A 14,839-nucleotide genomic window follows, 5' to 3' on the forward strand; every position below is an offset into this window, starting at 1 on the left:
CGCCAGCAGTCAGCCTTGCTATAATGCTTTGCTGAGTCTGAGGGTCCTTCTTCAAAGGAAAAGACATTTTAGCACTCATGTAGCCACACCAGCAGCCACAGCCCATGTGGTAAATCTTTCTGCAAGTTTCAGGATATTTATTTTTAAAGAGAGGATTAATAATAATTGTTTCCTCCCTAATGAAGATAAGTGCCACAGGAGATTTGAGCTATCGTGTATTTCATGTATATGGTCTCAAATTCTTCTGTATCCCTCTGCAATTGATTTTCACTCAATTAATTTTATTTTATGATAAAGTAAATGGCCCACAGTGCTGATGGGCATTAGCTGTGGAGCTATCGCATTATAATACAATCAGGTTAACTCCTAGCACTATGAGTTAACGCTCCCATCTGCCACACATGCCCCCCAAATTATTATCTTCCTGGAAAAGCACATCTTGAAGTCTGTGAATAACCTGCAGCTGAGTTAGCATCACAGACAAAGGATCCTGTGGGGACGCTGAGAGTGGGACCTGCCTCGCCTCAGAAAAGCACCCCAGTAGGTCAGGTGTGTTTGTTTTGGCATTGGTTTTGGGGATTTTTTGGTTGTGCTATTCTCACTGTGTTAAACTTCAGTGCAGTTTGAGCAGCAGTAAGAGAAGTTTGGTTTCAAAATATTACTGCCTTTCAAAACCAAAGCTGGTCTTTGAGCAGATGTGAAAAGCGTTTCTTGGAGGACCACTTGCTGGGTTTGAGGGAGGAAAACATAAGATATTCTTTTGTCTTAAATGCTGTTTAACATATCCATAATCAGTGAAAACCCTCCTTTGTTCAGGAGGTGAGGGTTGCCTACCTGCAGCCAGGATGCATTTCCTAGCCCCTCTGCCCAGTGCTCATGCAACAGTGCAGGGCTGTACACCTACCCTAGCTTCCCACCTTCCACTGGGAATTGGGGAGGTGTCTCTCTTGAACACTGGTGCTGTCCTCTGGTTGTGCCCTATGGACTAAGCAGGCATCAGACCACATCTGGGACTTGTCCTGCCTAAGCCTTCACACTGGCATTGCTTTAAGAAAGGCCTTTGTGTTTCTCTTTCAGAGGGCTGGAGAACATGGGCTTTGGCCAAGTCTTTGGTTTACAGCCACATTTAAGACTCGGAGCAAAGCTTTATGGTCACGTTTGAAAATTCCTCCCAATCGGAGGTTTGCTGTGGAAATGTCCCCACAGCCTTTGCTGTCACAGCAAGCCTGCTCTGTGATTTACACATTCTTCTTGGAGGGGCTGCTGGATGGCATGGAATGGGCACCCAAAAAGAGGTACCCCACATTTAGTCCTACAGAGCAAGGTGGGTACCAGCCCACAGCTCCTCTCTCCCATTTCTGATGGTGGTGCACCAGGCACAAAGGAACCCATAGCATCCAGGCAGGAAGGGCAGAACCCTTTCTGGGTGCTTCAGACAGGTTGTTGGGTGGGAAGATGAATTTTGGGTGGAAGGTAGACAGTGCTGGTCACATTAAGGGTGATTAGACTGTGATGAACACTGAGTTTTTGTGAATTGTTGAGATCTGAAGGCATTTGTTTTCTTATCCCATTTATTTTCTTAGCCCTTCCATGCAATTAGTGCCATGGAAGCTTTTTTCCTTAAATGTGGCTGTAATGCCCTGGCTCTGGGAGGTGAAGCTCAAGGGAATAACTCCTTAATGATAGGGATAAAAATTATGTAGTCACTCCCAGAGTCTGTGCCACTGATTTTCTCTCCTAGAGGATATCCTTGTGGGCAGGAGCAGTTTGATGTGTAGAGAATGCACAATCCACTGAGTGAAAACAGCAACTTAAAGACCCTCTCAAATATATTTTATATATAATCTATTTTATATGTTCAAATCATAGAATGAAAGAATGGTTAGGGTTGGAAGGGACCTTAAAGATCATCTAGTTCAAACTACCCTGCCAAGGCCAGGGACACCTCGCATTAGACCAGGTTGCCCAAGGTGCTATCCAAACTGGCCTTGAATACCTCTATAGAGGAGGTATCCACAACCTCCCTGTATAACCTGTTCCAGTGTCTCACCACTCACACTTTAAAGAATTTCTTCCTAAAATCCATCCTAAATCTCCCCTCTTCCAGCTCAAAGCCATTCCCCCTTGTCCTATCACTACAAGCCCTTACAAAAAGTCCCTTCCCAGATTTCTTGTAGGCTCCCTTCAAGTACTGGAAGGTCACCATAAGGTTTCCCTGGAGTCTTCTCTTCTCCAGGCTGAACAGTCTCAATTCTTTCAGCCTGTCCCCATAGGGGAGGTGCTCCAGCCCTCTGATAATTTTTGTGGTCCTCCTCTGCATCCACTCAAGAAGTTCTGTGTCCTTGTGTTGGTGTCCCAGAACTGGATGCAGTACTTCAGGTAGGGTCTCACAAGAGCAGAACAGAGGGGCAGAATCCCCTCCCTATTCTGCTGCTCTCACTGCTGTTGGTGCAGCCCGACATTCCGCTGCCTTCTGGGCTGCCAGCAACCATTGCTGGCTCATGTTGAGTTTTTCACCAACTGACACCCCCTAGTCCTTCTCCTCTTCATACATATTATATATACATATAAATATTATGTGTATTAATATATATAGAATCCACAGCATTCCTGCCCGTGGCATTGGGGATCACTGTGGTTGCCTTGGGGGAAGAGTGGGCCAGCAGGGTCCTGTGCAGGGTGCTCCAGGCTGAGCAGGACAGCAATTTTACTGCTCAAGTGCAAACAACTCAAAAGGTTTCCTCGACAAGCACCCAATAAAACTGTATTATTACATCCTGTGAACAGCTCTGAAATCCTCAACTCAGGGCTATCGGCAGCGCCTCAGTGAAGCTAAGCTAATAAACAAGTAGATAATTAACAAAAGCAAACATGAATCTCGGTACCAGTGACTTCATATTAGGAAACCTTCTGGTTTTAATATTTGGCATGTATGCACAAAATAATTTATTGCTGTTTCAAAGCAATTTTGACTGTTAAACATTCATTGGTTTGCTGAAGGAAACAGTAAAGAAAATTCTTTCATGTGAACATTAGTTCTTAATTTTAACATTTCCTTATTTTCTGTAATGGGATTTGATGTGGCAATAAGCTATAGGGACACATCTAAGTGGAAAAATATTGTTAGCAGGTGAAGGTTTTCTTGCCGGATCCCTTAGCTGTCTCTGAACAGAGAAGTTTCATCAGCAAGCACCCACCAAGAGATGGTGTTTGAGGGGCAAGGAGGATCATCTTCTCTCCCATGCCACAGCTGATGAGTTGTTCTGGGCACAGCTCAAACCCACGAGTGAGAGGCACGCTCTGCATCCCTGTGCTGCTGCTGCCACCCAGATCTGGGGAAGAAACCACTTACTGAAGGCTCATGTGAATAAAGTGTGTCAGCTCATGGCTATGTGAGCAGCAGGGAGACCCAAAAAATGCCACTCAGTCATCACTGTGGGACTGCCAGCCCTGGGCAGCCCAGCTGGGCCGCAGGCAGCCAATGAGGCCGTGTTCACTGCTGGAGCGGGGAGAGAAGGTCTGCTCTGAGCACAGCTGCTGCTAGTGATAAGTTTGGGTTTGCTGAAGATGGAGGAGTTGTAGACAGAAATCAGGAGCTGTAGGCAGAAATCAGGCGTTCCTGCACACACATTCCGTGCCCTGCTAGATCTGGTCTATGTTTCTGACTGGCCGAAGAACGAAGACGGTTTGCTTGACAGCACTGTGTGGCTGAGAGATAATGCACAGAAACGACTCCAGAATACTTCCAATCTCTTTTTATTTCCAAGCACTCCTGGATAATGTCATGGCATGGTGCACCTTGAACTCATTCTGGAGAAGGAAGCCCATGCAGGGAGGACCCCTCACCCACCTGGTCCTATGTGCCCAGTCCTTGAGCTGAGCCCAGGGCTGCAGCCAGGCCATGCCATGCTGCTGGGTCTGCAATGGGATTGAAGTGGCTTTGGCTGAAAGGAAAATAATTTGATTCTGGAATAGTTTCTATGTAGCTAATGCAAGCCACAGCTGGGACAGGGTGTGTTGCCACTCGGTTTTCAAGTGGAGTGGGTCCAGAGAAGGCCATGAAGATGACCAGAGGGTTGGAGAACCCCCCCTTTGGGGACAGGCTGAGAGAGTTGGGGCTGTTCAGCCTGGAGAAGAGAAGGCTGCAGGGAAACCTTACAGTGGCCTTCCAGTATCTATAGGAGGCCTACAAGAAAGCTGGGGAGGGACATTTTACAAGGGCTTGTAGTTATAGGACAAAGGGGAATGACTTTGAGTTGGAAGAGGGCAGATTTAGACTGGATATTAGGAAGAAATTCTTTGCAGCAAGGGTAGTGAGACACTGGAACAGGCTGCCCAGGGAAATTGTGGATGCCTCCTTCCTGGAGGTGTTCAAGCCCAGGTTGGGTGGGGCCTTGGGCAACCTGTTCTAGTGGAAGGTGTCCCTGGCCATGGCAGGGGGTGTTGAAAGTAGATGATCTTTAAGGTCCTTTCCAACACAAACCATTCTGTGATTCTTGCAAAGCCATGCTCCCTGCCCACCACTAGCCCATGCCTGCCAGCCATCCCTTTGCACCCTAGGCACCTTGTGAGCAACACACATAGCACAAACTCAATGTTTGCCACAGCTTTGTGCTGCCTGCATCAGAAAGGTTTTATTTAATGGAGGCATGGAAACATGATAATGAGGATTTCTTTCCCAACCTTATTTTACTCTTAGTGAGATATACAGAGGCATGGCCAGGCAGGAAAGCTGCAGCATACTTCCAAGTAGAAAATCCAGTTATTTCTTTGTGGTGAATTTAATCCCCTGGTCTTTTTCCATCTTGTTTTTCACTATTATTAGGCGCAATTTAGAAATTGGTAGAGCTGAGGTAAGAATTGAAGTTGGTAATTAGATTTTCTCTCCCTCCCATGCTTAGCACGAGTTTGTTGTTTATTTACAAGGAAGATCCCTTTTTGTGGCAATTAGCTTTCCAAGCAGCAGACAGGAATGGAAAGTATCTGCTAAATTAAAAAGATTATGGCAAACCATGGTTCCTCTGTGGAATCGAGAGGCACTTTCTGCTCCATGCAGAGATGAGGGCAGGCTCCATCATAGAATCATAGAATCATAGAGTCATAGAATGGTCTGGGTTGGAAGGGACCTCCAAAGGTCATCTAGTCCAACCCCCTCTGCAGTAAGCAGGGGCATCCTCAACTAGGTCAGGCTGCCCAGAGCCCTGTTGAGCTCCACTTTGAATATCTCCAGGGAAGGGGCCCCAACCACCTCTCTGGACAGCCTTTTCCAGCATTTCACCACCCTCATAGTAAAGAACCCGTTCCTAGCATTCAATCTAAATCTGCTCTTTTCTGGTTTGAAGCCCCTGCCCCTCGTCCTGTCACTGCAGGCCTTTGTAAACAGCTTCTTTCCATCCTTCTTGTAGCCCCCTTCAGGTACTGGAAGGCTGCTATTAGGTCTCCCCAGAGCCTCCTCTTCTCCAGGCTGAACAATCCAAGCTCCCTCAGCCTGTCCTCATAGCAGAGGTGCTCCAACCCCCTGATCAGTCTCTCTCCATCCTTCTTGTAGGCCTCCTTCAGGTACATGACTCTCTACCAGCTCAGCATCCGTCTCTCTGCTTGAGTGAGCGCCAGGCGAGGGGCAGCTGGCAGGAGGTGCAGGTGAGCCTTTGCGCCAGAGCTGGAGGTGCTGCCACCGCGCTCTGCCCCCATGCCATGAAGATGGGGAGGTGGCGGCTGCCTACCTACGCCACGGCTGCACGGCAGAAAGCAGCTTCCCAGGCTCGCAGCTCATTTCAGTGCAAAAGCCAAACCGAGTGACTCAAGCCAAATCTTCTCTTGTCGACATTGCTGAACTCCAGTATGACTGCACTCACTGGGAGCGTTGTTGGGTATGTGCGGTGCTACTGCATCGTCTTCAGCTGGTTGGATCTACTGAAGCAGAATAGGCCTTCTTTGTAATCATCTCCGAGATGTTAACTCCTTCATCTGGGGAAGGCAACAAGTTCGAGTGAGGCCTCCAATATGTTAATAATTCATGCATGAATCTTTTATTTCATCCTGCCTCATCTGCACCAGACTGCCTTTTCTAGGAAAGCTCTCTGTTGGGAAGAAAGCAACAAATACTCTGTGGTGATATGAGGGGAGAAGAAAATCATCAGCTGCATATTCCAAACTCTAAATTGTCTTAACTCTCAGCCTTTTTTCTCTACTGCCATCTATTGTGCAGCAAAAATTGCGTAGTTCAGTGGCACCGATCTGTGAGCTCTGCTTTAAAAGAGAAGGGTTGCTTCATGGTGGCTTCAAGGTGCTTGCCACGGCTTCTGCTCATCAGAAAACCTATTAAATTAATAAGGAGAAGTGAAAACAACCAGGAAGCAATAATTAGGAGGCCTTAGGAGTACCTAAGAATATAGATGGGATCTGGCATTGGAAAGTACAAAAGGGGCTGCCGGGGCTTTTCCTGTAAAAATTCCCCTTCAAGGAGAAGCGTTTCCTGGCTCCTGGATGGTTCCTGGCTTCCCAGACAGCCAGCACCTGGGTGGCCCAGCATGGGGCCAGTCCATGCAGGAAGGCACCAGCTCATGGCCCCCATGTGGGGCTTGTTCTGCACTCCAGAGAAGCCAGGCTGGAGGAATCTCAGGGATCTTTTGGCTATGTTTCTGATCCCCCCACTTCCACTCAATAGCTGCCACTCCTCTGAAGGGTGACTGCAGTGAAAACCTGTGTGCCAGCAGCTGATGACTAGGATGGAAATGGGGACTTTCTCCTCTTCTTGCTCCCTCTTGGAGGCCACGCCCTTTCTCCAGAGAAGCATGATGTGTCTGCATAATGGGTTGTGTCACTTGTACAGAGGGTTAAAAGCTGCTGTTTGCAATCTGTAGTGACAGTGCTGTGGGCCAAGTGTTTTTCTTTTCCTTGTAGGACATGTTCAGGTATATCACAGGTGTTTTGTCACCTGCTGATGCTAGTTTTACACTGACCCTACTTACTCAGTGGGGTTACTTCTGGCTTACACTGACACGGTGGGAGACCTCATGTCCAAGGCCATCCCCAGAGAGGCTTTCAGAAATTTGATCCAGATTCGAAACTAGGACTGTGTGAGGTTCCTTCAGGGTTTTGCTCCAAACCTGGTGGCCAAACCAACAGCAAGCAGCAGGCAGCCCTTGCCCTCTCTCCTTGCACTGCTGACAAGGTGCTGTGCTTGTGGCCCCCAGTGCTGCAGCTTACAGCTGACCACTGTTTTTTAGGGATGCCTGCTTCACAGGGGCAAGGACACAACAATCAGTAAACAGGGAGTGGGGAGGGCTAGTGCTACTGGAAACTTGGTATGAGCCCTGCAGCAGTGCATGGGAGGACACATGGCAGATGCTCCAGTGGTCACTTCCTCTCCAGGGCTGTTTGCTCCCAATTTTGTCAGCTGTTTCCCGAGCAGTAAAATCAAATCACCCAACAACAAAGATAAAACCAGTCAGTCCCTCCTCCACATGGGCTGCCTCCCAGGATGTTCCTGTGAAGATTCGCCATCTCTCATCATCAGTGGCACCCAAAAGGACAGGATGTGGTCATACCCCAGCCGCTTGCATGGCACCAAAAGCAGAAGATCCACCGCAGAAGGAATTCAGCAGTACAGTCAGGGGTAGGGTGACAGCAGTGGTGATGCATGCTTCAAAAATAATCCTGAAAGGTTATGACCAAGATAATTTTTAGGGGAAAGAAAGGTTAAAAGAATGAGACAATAGGATCAAAGTAACAGCATACGAAAATCAACATCTTAATGCATTTTGCATGGAAGAAAGCTGGGATCCAGTCACTACTGGGGTAGATATGACAGAGTATTGAACTGCTTTTGAGCACTGTCGGTGGTGTAACAGCTCCATTCCCAATGGCCCTAGGGCAGAAATGGATATGGTCACCACACCAGGCATCACTCCTCCTGCCAACTGTCATGGTGGCACCTGCTTTACAGTGTCACATCTACCAAAAAGCCATCCATCTATATCTAACCCAAAATGACATTACATATTTTCTTTGATTTATTAGTAAACTACTAAGTAGTAGCATTAAGCTTTTAGGAAAAGATTAACAACACCGTGCTGCAGCAAGCTGTCATCTTAATTTAAGGGAAAGCAACTGAAAATGCTCACTCTTTGTGAGGGAACATGCAAAATCCTTTGCCTAATGGATATGGAAGTGGTATCAGATCCTTCTCACATCAGGACACAAGAAGCACGTTATTTGCTCTTTGTTTGGTTGGTTATCAGTTTTGCTCTGGTGTTGTCCAGGTTTAGTTTTATCACAGAGACCGAAGGGACACAGCTCCTTGCATCTGCTGGCTGAAGGGCGATGTTCCACCTCTGCTCCATCCAGAGGATCTGCTGCCATAAAACAGGGAACCAGCAGCAGCAGCAGCAGTTGGGGGGAACCAGCGTCCCCATCCCCGCCACACTTCAGGGACCACCCTGACCTGTGATAGGCAGCCCACAGCACTGCTGTCCTCAGCCTGACACTCCTGTTGCCAGACTTAGATCATTGTGTTTAGACTTCAGGATGATTTTTGTCATTGCACATTGGCCACAACAACCCCATGCAGAACTACAGGCTGGGGTCAGAGTGGCTGGAGAGCAGCCAGGCAGAGAGGGACCTGGGGGTGCTGGTCGACGGTAGACTGAACATGAGCCTGCAGTGTGCCCAGGCAGCCAAGAGGGCCAATGGCATCCTGGCCTGCATCAGGAACAGTGTGGCCAGCAGGAGCAGGGAGGTCATTCTGCCCCTGTACACTGCACTGGTTAGGCCGCACCTCGAGTACTGTGTCCAGTTCTGGGCCCCTCAGTTTAGGAAGGATGTTGACTTGCTGGAACGAGTCCAGAGAAGGGCAACAAAGTTGGTGAGGGGTTTGGAACATAAGCCCTACGAGGAGAGGCTGAGGGAGCTGGGGTTGCTTAGCCTGGAGAAGAGGAGACTCAGGGGTGACCTTATTGCTCTCTACAACTACCTGAAGGGAGGTTGTAGACAGGCGGATGTTGGTCTCTTCTCCCAGGCAGCCAGTACCAGAACAAGAGGACACAGTCTCAGGCTGCACCAGGGGAGGTTTAGGTTGGACGTTAGGAAAAAGTTCTATACAGAGAGAGTGATTGCCCATTGGAATGGGCTGCCTGGGGAGGTGGTGGAGTCACCGTCATTGGTGGTTTTCAGGAGGAGACTTGATGGGGTGCTTGGTGCCGTGGGTTAGTTCTTTAGGTGGGTTGGATTGGTTGATGGGTTGGACATGATGATCTTGAAGGTCTCCTCCAACCTGGTTTATTCTATGTATCTTAGAGACCACTTTGGTGATGCTGGGAGAACCTAAACCTCTCAAAGAAGTTAAAAGCGTAGATGCAAACAACTGGGTGTATTTATCAATCTTACAAGAAATGTTAGTTTTTCCTCTTGGGCTGGGAAGAATGGTAGAAACAGTAGTTTGTTTCTCTCAAGCATTTTAAATAGTAGCCACTTTAGCCTAGGATCTTATAAAAGCAATCCCAGTTACTGCTGGGTGGGATGATGACAAGTGTCTGCCACCAAACCCACTTCTCCAGTTCAGTGGAAGCTGTGAAGGTGCTGAGGGGACTGAAGCATCTCTATGATGAGGAAAGGCTGAGAGACCTGAGGCTGTTTTGCCTGGAGAAGAGGGTGAAGGCCACTAGGCTCAGCCTCACCTGTTTGAAACATGCTGCTGCTTTTAAAAATGCTAAATGTGAACTGTAGTCCAGAATTTATGTTAACAAAGGACATCAAAACGCTGCTGTGGTGACCTAAGAACACTGCTGCTTGCGATGCATTGGTGTGAATGAAATGGAAGATGCCAAACCACAGCAAAGCAAACCTGCAAACTCTGTAAGGGTGCTTGAAGAGGCAGGCAAAAGGGAAATTTTCATGTCAAAGTTGGACAACAATTCCTCATTCCTTCCCAGACAAGCAAACATCAATATGTGCCAGTGAAGCCACGTGTGCTCAGACAAGATATTTGGCACAACAGACCAAGCCCGCTTGTACCTGCGGTTACTGAGCCAAAATCTCTTAGAGAATCAAGTAAGAGCAGAGAGGGAGCAAAAATCTTACCAAGGATACAACACTAAAACATAAAACAGGCCTTGAACCAATGTTATATCCAAAGCTCACTCAGCTCAGAAGATAATTCCAATAGATTGGGATAGAGATTGGATCATCCCTTAATGAGGTGTTGCCAAAGAAGCATACAGGCCAGCATATATTTTATGGGAAAGATAGTCTGAAGTCAACATCACAATTCAGGAGAACAGCTGGAAAAATAAATTTGTTTTGCTAGAATAGCACATCTATTTATTGAGCCTCCTTCTGAAGCTCTGCACATATCAACAGTAGGATTGGTCTCTAAAGCATGGGGAGGAGAGGAGGGGGGGTGATGGTGAATTCAAATTGATGTGCTACTTATTCCATACTAGTAATTCAATTAATGATTTTATAGACCCTGCGCCGTCTCGCATTCTCAGTCGTTCCCAGGCAAATGAGATGGGGAATCAAGCAATTAGCTGGGGTTGGCAATGATGCAGCGGGTTCAGCCTGAACAATGTGAAGCAGAAAAGCCACCCCTCAGCTGCCTGGAACTCGCCTTTCAGCTTCAGGAGAGGAGGCCGAGGGCTGTGGCCACACTCCTGCCACCAGAAACTTGGGTCCGCTAATTCCCATCACAGCACCAATGCACTTTCATCTCTTTGCTGCTTTCCATAACCTTTTTAATGGGGTCGGGGGGGGAACCCTAACTGAGGTTTTCCATACTTGGTCTTTGCTGAAAGCTGATGACATAAGGAAATAGTTGTGTGTGATTTCTGAGTTATGACCAAACTTTTTTGGTCAAAGTTACAGCAAAGCCAGTGCTTGAAACTTGAGACAAATGTAAACTCGATCCAGGAAATTATTTAGGTACCTGCCTAATTTAAAGCAGTGAAATAGTCCTGCTGAGTTCACCTGAATTACCAAAGTGCTTGAGGATAAACATTTGCTGACATCAGGCACTGAGACCCCCTGATCTGTGCTTCTCCTAAACCTAAATGAAGTCAGGGCTGGACAAACAAATCAAGGGTCTTCTGCAAATTGTGATTTGAGTGCTTCATTTTCATAGAATGGTTTGGATTGGAAGGGAACTTAAAGATCACCAAACTCCAACATCCCTGCCATGGACAGGGACACCTTCTACTAGACCAGATTGCTCAGTGCCTTTGAACAATTCCAGGGTTGGAGCCTCCACAACTCCTGTGGGCAACCCATGCCTGTGCGTCACCATCCTCGTGGCAAAGAATTTCCTCCTGATGCCTAATCTAAATCAAGCTCCTTCCAGTTTGAAGCCATTACCCCTCATCCTGTCACTTCAGGCCTTTGTAAAAAGTCCCTCTCCAGCTCTCCTGTAGCCCCCTTCAGGTACTGGAAGGCTGCTTTAAGGTCTCCCCACAGCTTTCTCTTCTCCAGGCTGAACAACCCCAACTCTCTCAGCCTGTCCACACAGGAGAGGTGCTCCAGCCCTTGGATAATGCTCGTGGCCTTCTTGACATCAATGTTTGCTAATCCACACCAGGCCTTCTGCTGCACTGTCACTGAGAAATCATTTCTGTGTGTGCGTGCACACCCCAGGCACCGTCGCAGTCACATCCCCCAAGAGGACATCCCTTACCCCAGGGTGGCCCTGGCCTGGGGTGAAGGGAGAGCTGACCCATGCCGTGGGGCACTGGCACATGGCCTCAGCACTGATGCCAAGGCACATGTCATTATTTTCTTCCTACACAGCTAAACTACCTTTTCTCAGGAGGCCAGCCGAGGTCTCTATGTTATTCACATAATCCAGACCTTCAGTGTCAGTGCCTGAAACGAATTACTGTTTATATTAGAAACTTAGTTTAATAAATTAAGTCTGGTCTATGAACTGTCAAAGTTCCTATAGTCTGTAATTCATATAGACCAGATGCCTTTTCCATTACTCTTAACTAGAAGTGGCCAACTTGATTGCTTCCTTTTTGCCGTTACTACATTCTGTAGGTTTAGTTATCTACTGCCTACAGAGAATTCAAAACAATTTAAAAGGGCATCTGGTATAAAGCACTCTCCAGGAAAAAAAAAACACAAAATCTTTCCATATACAATAACTTTCTGTTTAGGTCAGAGAATAATTCAATAATTGGCACTTGTTTAACCAGACCATTCAGAATCAGTTTGGTTTGGGTTTTCCAATTGTAGGTAGAGTTACAGGGGTTTTGGTTTTGTTGTTTTTTTTCCCTTTCCAAACAAGCAGGTTTGTGAGTCCTAATTTTCAACATATTTGTGGCACCACTGCGATTAAGACCTAACAACTAATTTTTCTACAAGTAACAAACACATATTTCAAAAAGTGCCATAAATAATTCAGTGAGTGTTTTTTTTTTCCCAGATTGTTTATAAATTATAAATTTTCATTTACTCTGTCCTAGTTTTATATAATACTGATTTAAAAAAAGAAAAAAGAATAGCTAAAAGCAAGGGTTTAATTGAAGAGCAGAAAGCAAGAGTGGGATGGTCAGAGCAGACCTCTTGGACTCATGTTCCAGTTTCCCAGTCACCATCGTTTAAAAGGCTGGACCTGCTGATCCAGGCTGGGTGAATGTCCTCACTTCCAATATTTATGTTTTGTGAAGCACTTTTAATGCACAAGCAGTTGTCACATGAAAAGTTAATAATAAAGCACGCCTGTGAGGATGAAAAGAGAGTGGAGCCGGTGCTCGGTGTGTCAGGAGTTGCACGTCCAGGCGTTTCAGGTAGTATGGTTGGGGGATTTTTGTGATGCTTTAGTTAGGAGTTACACATCCAGGCATTTCCAGGTAGCATACTTTTTGTGTGTTGCACATGAAAATTATTCATGGCAGGACCTGAAGCCTCCTGGCATGGGCAAGGGGAGGCTGGAGGATGTGGAAAAGTCCCCTCAAGCACTGCAGGGAACAGCTGTCTGATGAAATTTTCATTGTGCTCCCAAGCTAACGTGTTAAGCTTTCAGGACAGGCTATAGCCCTGTCATGGCTGGAAGTGAGAAGCATTTCCCTGTGTTTCTGTGTCTGTCACAGCCTGTGGGATAAAGCAGCCACAGGACAGCCCAGGATGTGGCCGTCACTGCCGTGGGTACGGTGTCCATTTGGCAGGGTTGGTTGGTTCATGGCTGGGGCAGGGACAGCTGGCAGAACCTCTGCAGCCCTTGCCCTGACACAGCCAGACTCTGATCTGTTGCTGTCTGTAGCATGTGTCTCAAGCCAGGCTGAGCTACACTGAAAATTTGTGCCCCAGGGCAGGGTCATGGTGTGTGAGTTCCTCATCTGCACCTAGAGGACATTACTCAGCTCAGGCTAGCTGTGTTCTGCCACTGAACCTTTTTGTTCTGATCTTTGTTCTGATCTGTGCCACCACATGCAGTGACCAGCATCAATCTGTATGGTGTGCCAGTCTGGGAAGAGGGTCTTTGCTTCGTTGTTCTCCTCCTCTTTGAGCAAAAAAACAAGAGTAAGACCTGAGGAAGAGAAACATGTCCAAGCCGGAGCAGCCAACAGTCTGTCCTTGCAGCCCACCCACATCCATAGCAAGAGTAGCCTCACTTAAAGAAGGGGAGGGAGATTTTGTACTACAAGCTTGAAGTAAAAGTTGGTGAACTTCTGCAAAGGAGCAGCTCTCTCCTATCTGGAGTCATGAGAGGTCCCTGCCTGCAGGAATGCTCTCTTCCTGTGAACAAACACGGCCTAGAGGTCTTTTCCAACTGAAACACTTCTGAGATTCTACATCTATATATTTATAGTGAGTACACATATAAATTATGTATACGTTTGTAAGTAATATGTAGAAGCGTATTTTTGCCTGTGTGGGTGAGAAACATCCTTGTTCCTGTGTTTGTGTAGACCCAAACTCCAGCAGATACCTTTGGCTGGGTATTTAAACATGAAAAGAACAGCAGGTGGAACTCAGGGTTACAGCACCAGAATGGAAAGGGCAGAGTAGAGCTGGCAGCAAGCCGTCTGTGTGCGGAAGTGCCATTTGGGTGCCTGGTTTGCTTTCACACATGAGGGCAAACACCTCCTGAGCTGGGAGTGCTGGGACAGTGTCGTCACTGCCGTGGTTTTAGTGCACTTCTCTTTCTCATAAAGCAGATGCCTGCAGAACTCACCCCATTGTAGCTGCTGGCAACATTCCTGTGGGCTTGGGTGTTTGAGGGTGTATGGTCATCTCAGGTTTCCAGTAACAAGGGACTTTGTGGTGCTAAGCAGGGCTCCTCAGTGTGCAGTTGTTGCTGAGCCTGTGCCATGCTTGTGCTTAGGGCTGGCCTCCAGCACCTGGGGCTCAGGCATGCTAACAGTGGCTGAGGTGCTGCTGCTCTTGTGAAAGGCTTTGCCCTTTAGGTAATTGATCTTTTATTGCTTAGTTTGTCTTTCTCACAGTCAGGATAAACTCAAAGTGTTACTTCAGAAGGCAGCGACATTCTTCTGTCACACTTCCTCCTTGATTTCTAGTTTAAACCTGTTCACGAGCCCTGTGTAACTCACAGCTGTTTTTTCTGGTGCTTGTGCTTTTCCTACTGTAGAAATGACACAACTCCAGTCTCCTGGGTACGGCTCTTTCCTTCAATTACTCCATGCTGAAACTTTCTTCATGTCTTTAATCCTTTTTTTATTGGCTTGCCTTTTTTTGTCTTCCACCCTTTATTTTACTGTCTCTCCTTCTCCACAATGCTCTAATTATCTTGACTTTCCACAGCCATTTTGCAAGCCACTAGCCAAGGCAATTTCAATGTATTTGAGTTTGCCAAAGTATTCTTGGATGGGCCCTGCAAGGGAATTAT

Source organism: Dryobates pubescens, chromosome 2 (assembly GCF_014839835.1).
Source record: "Dryobates pubescens isolate bDryPub1 chromosome 2, bDryPub1.pri, whole genome shotgun sequence".
Taxonomy (NCBI): Eukaryota; Metazoa; Chordata; class Aves; order Piciformes; family Picidae; genus Dryobates; species Dryobates pubescens.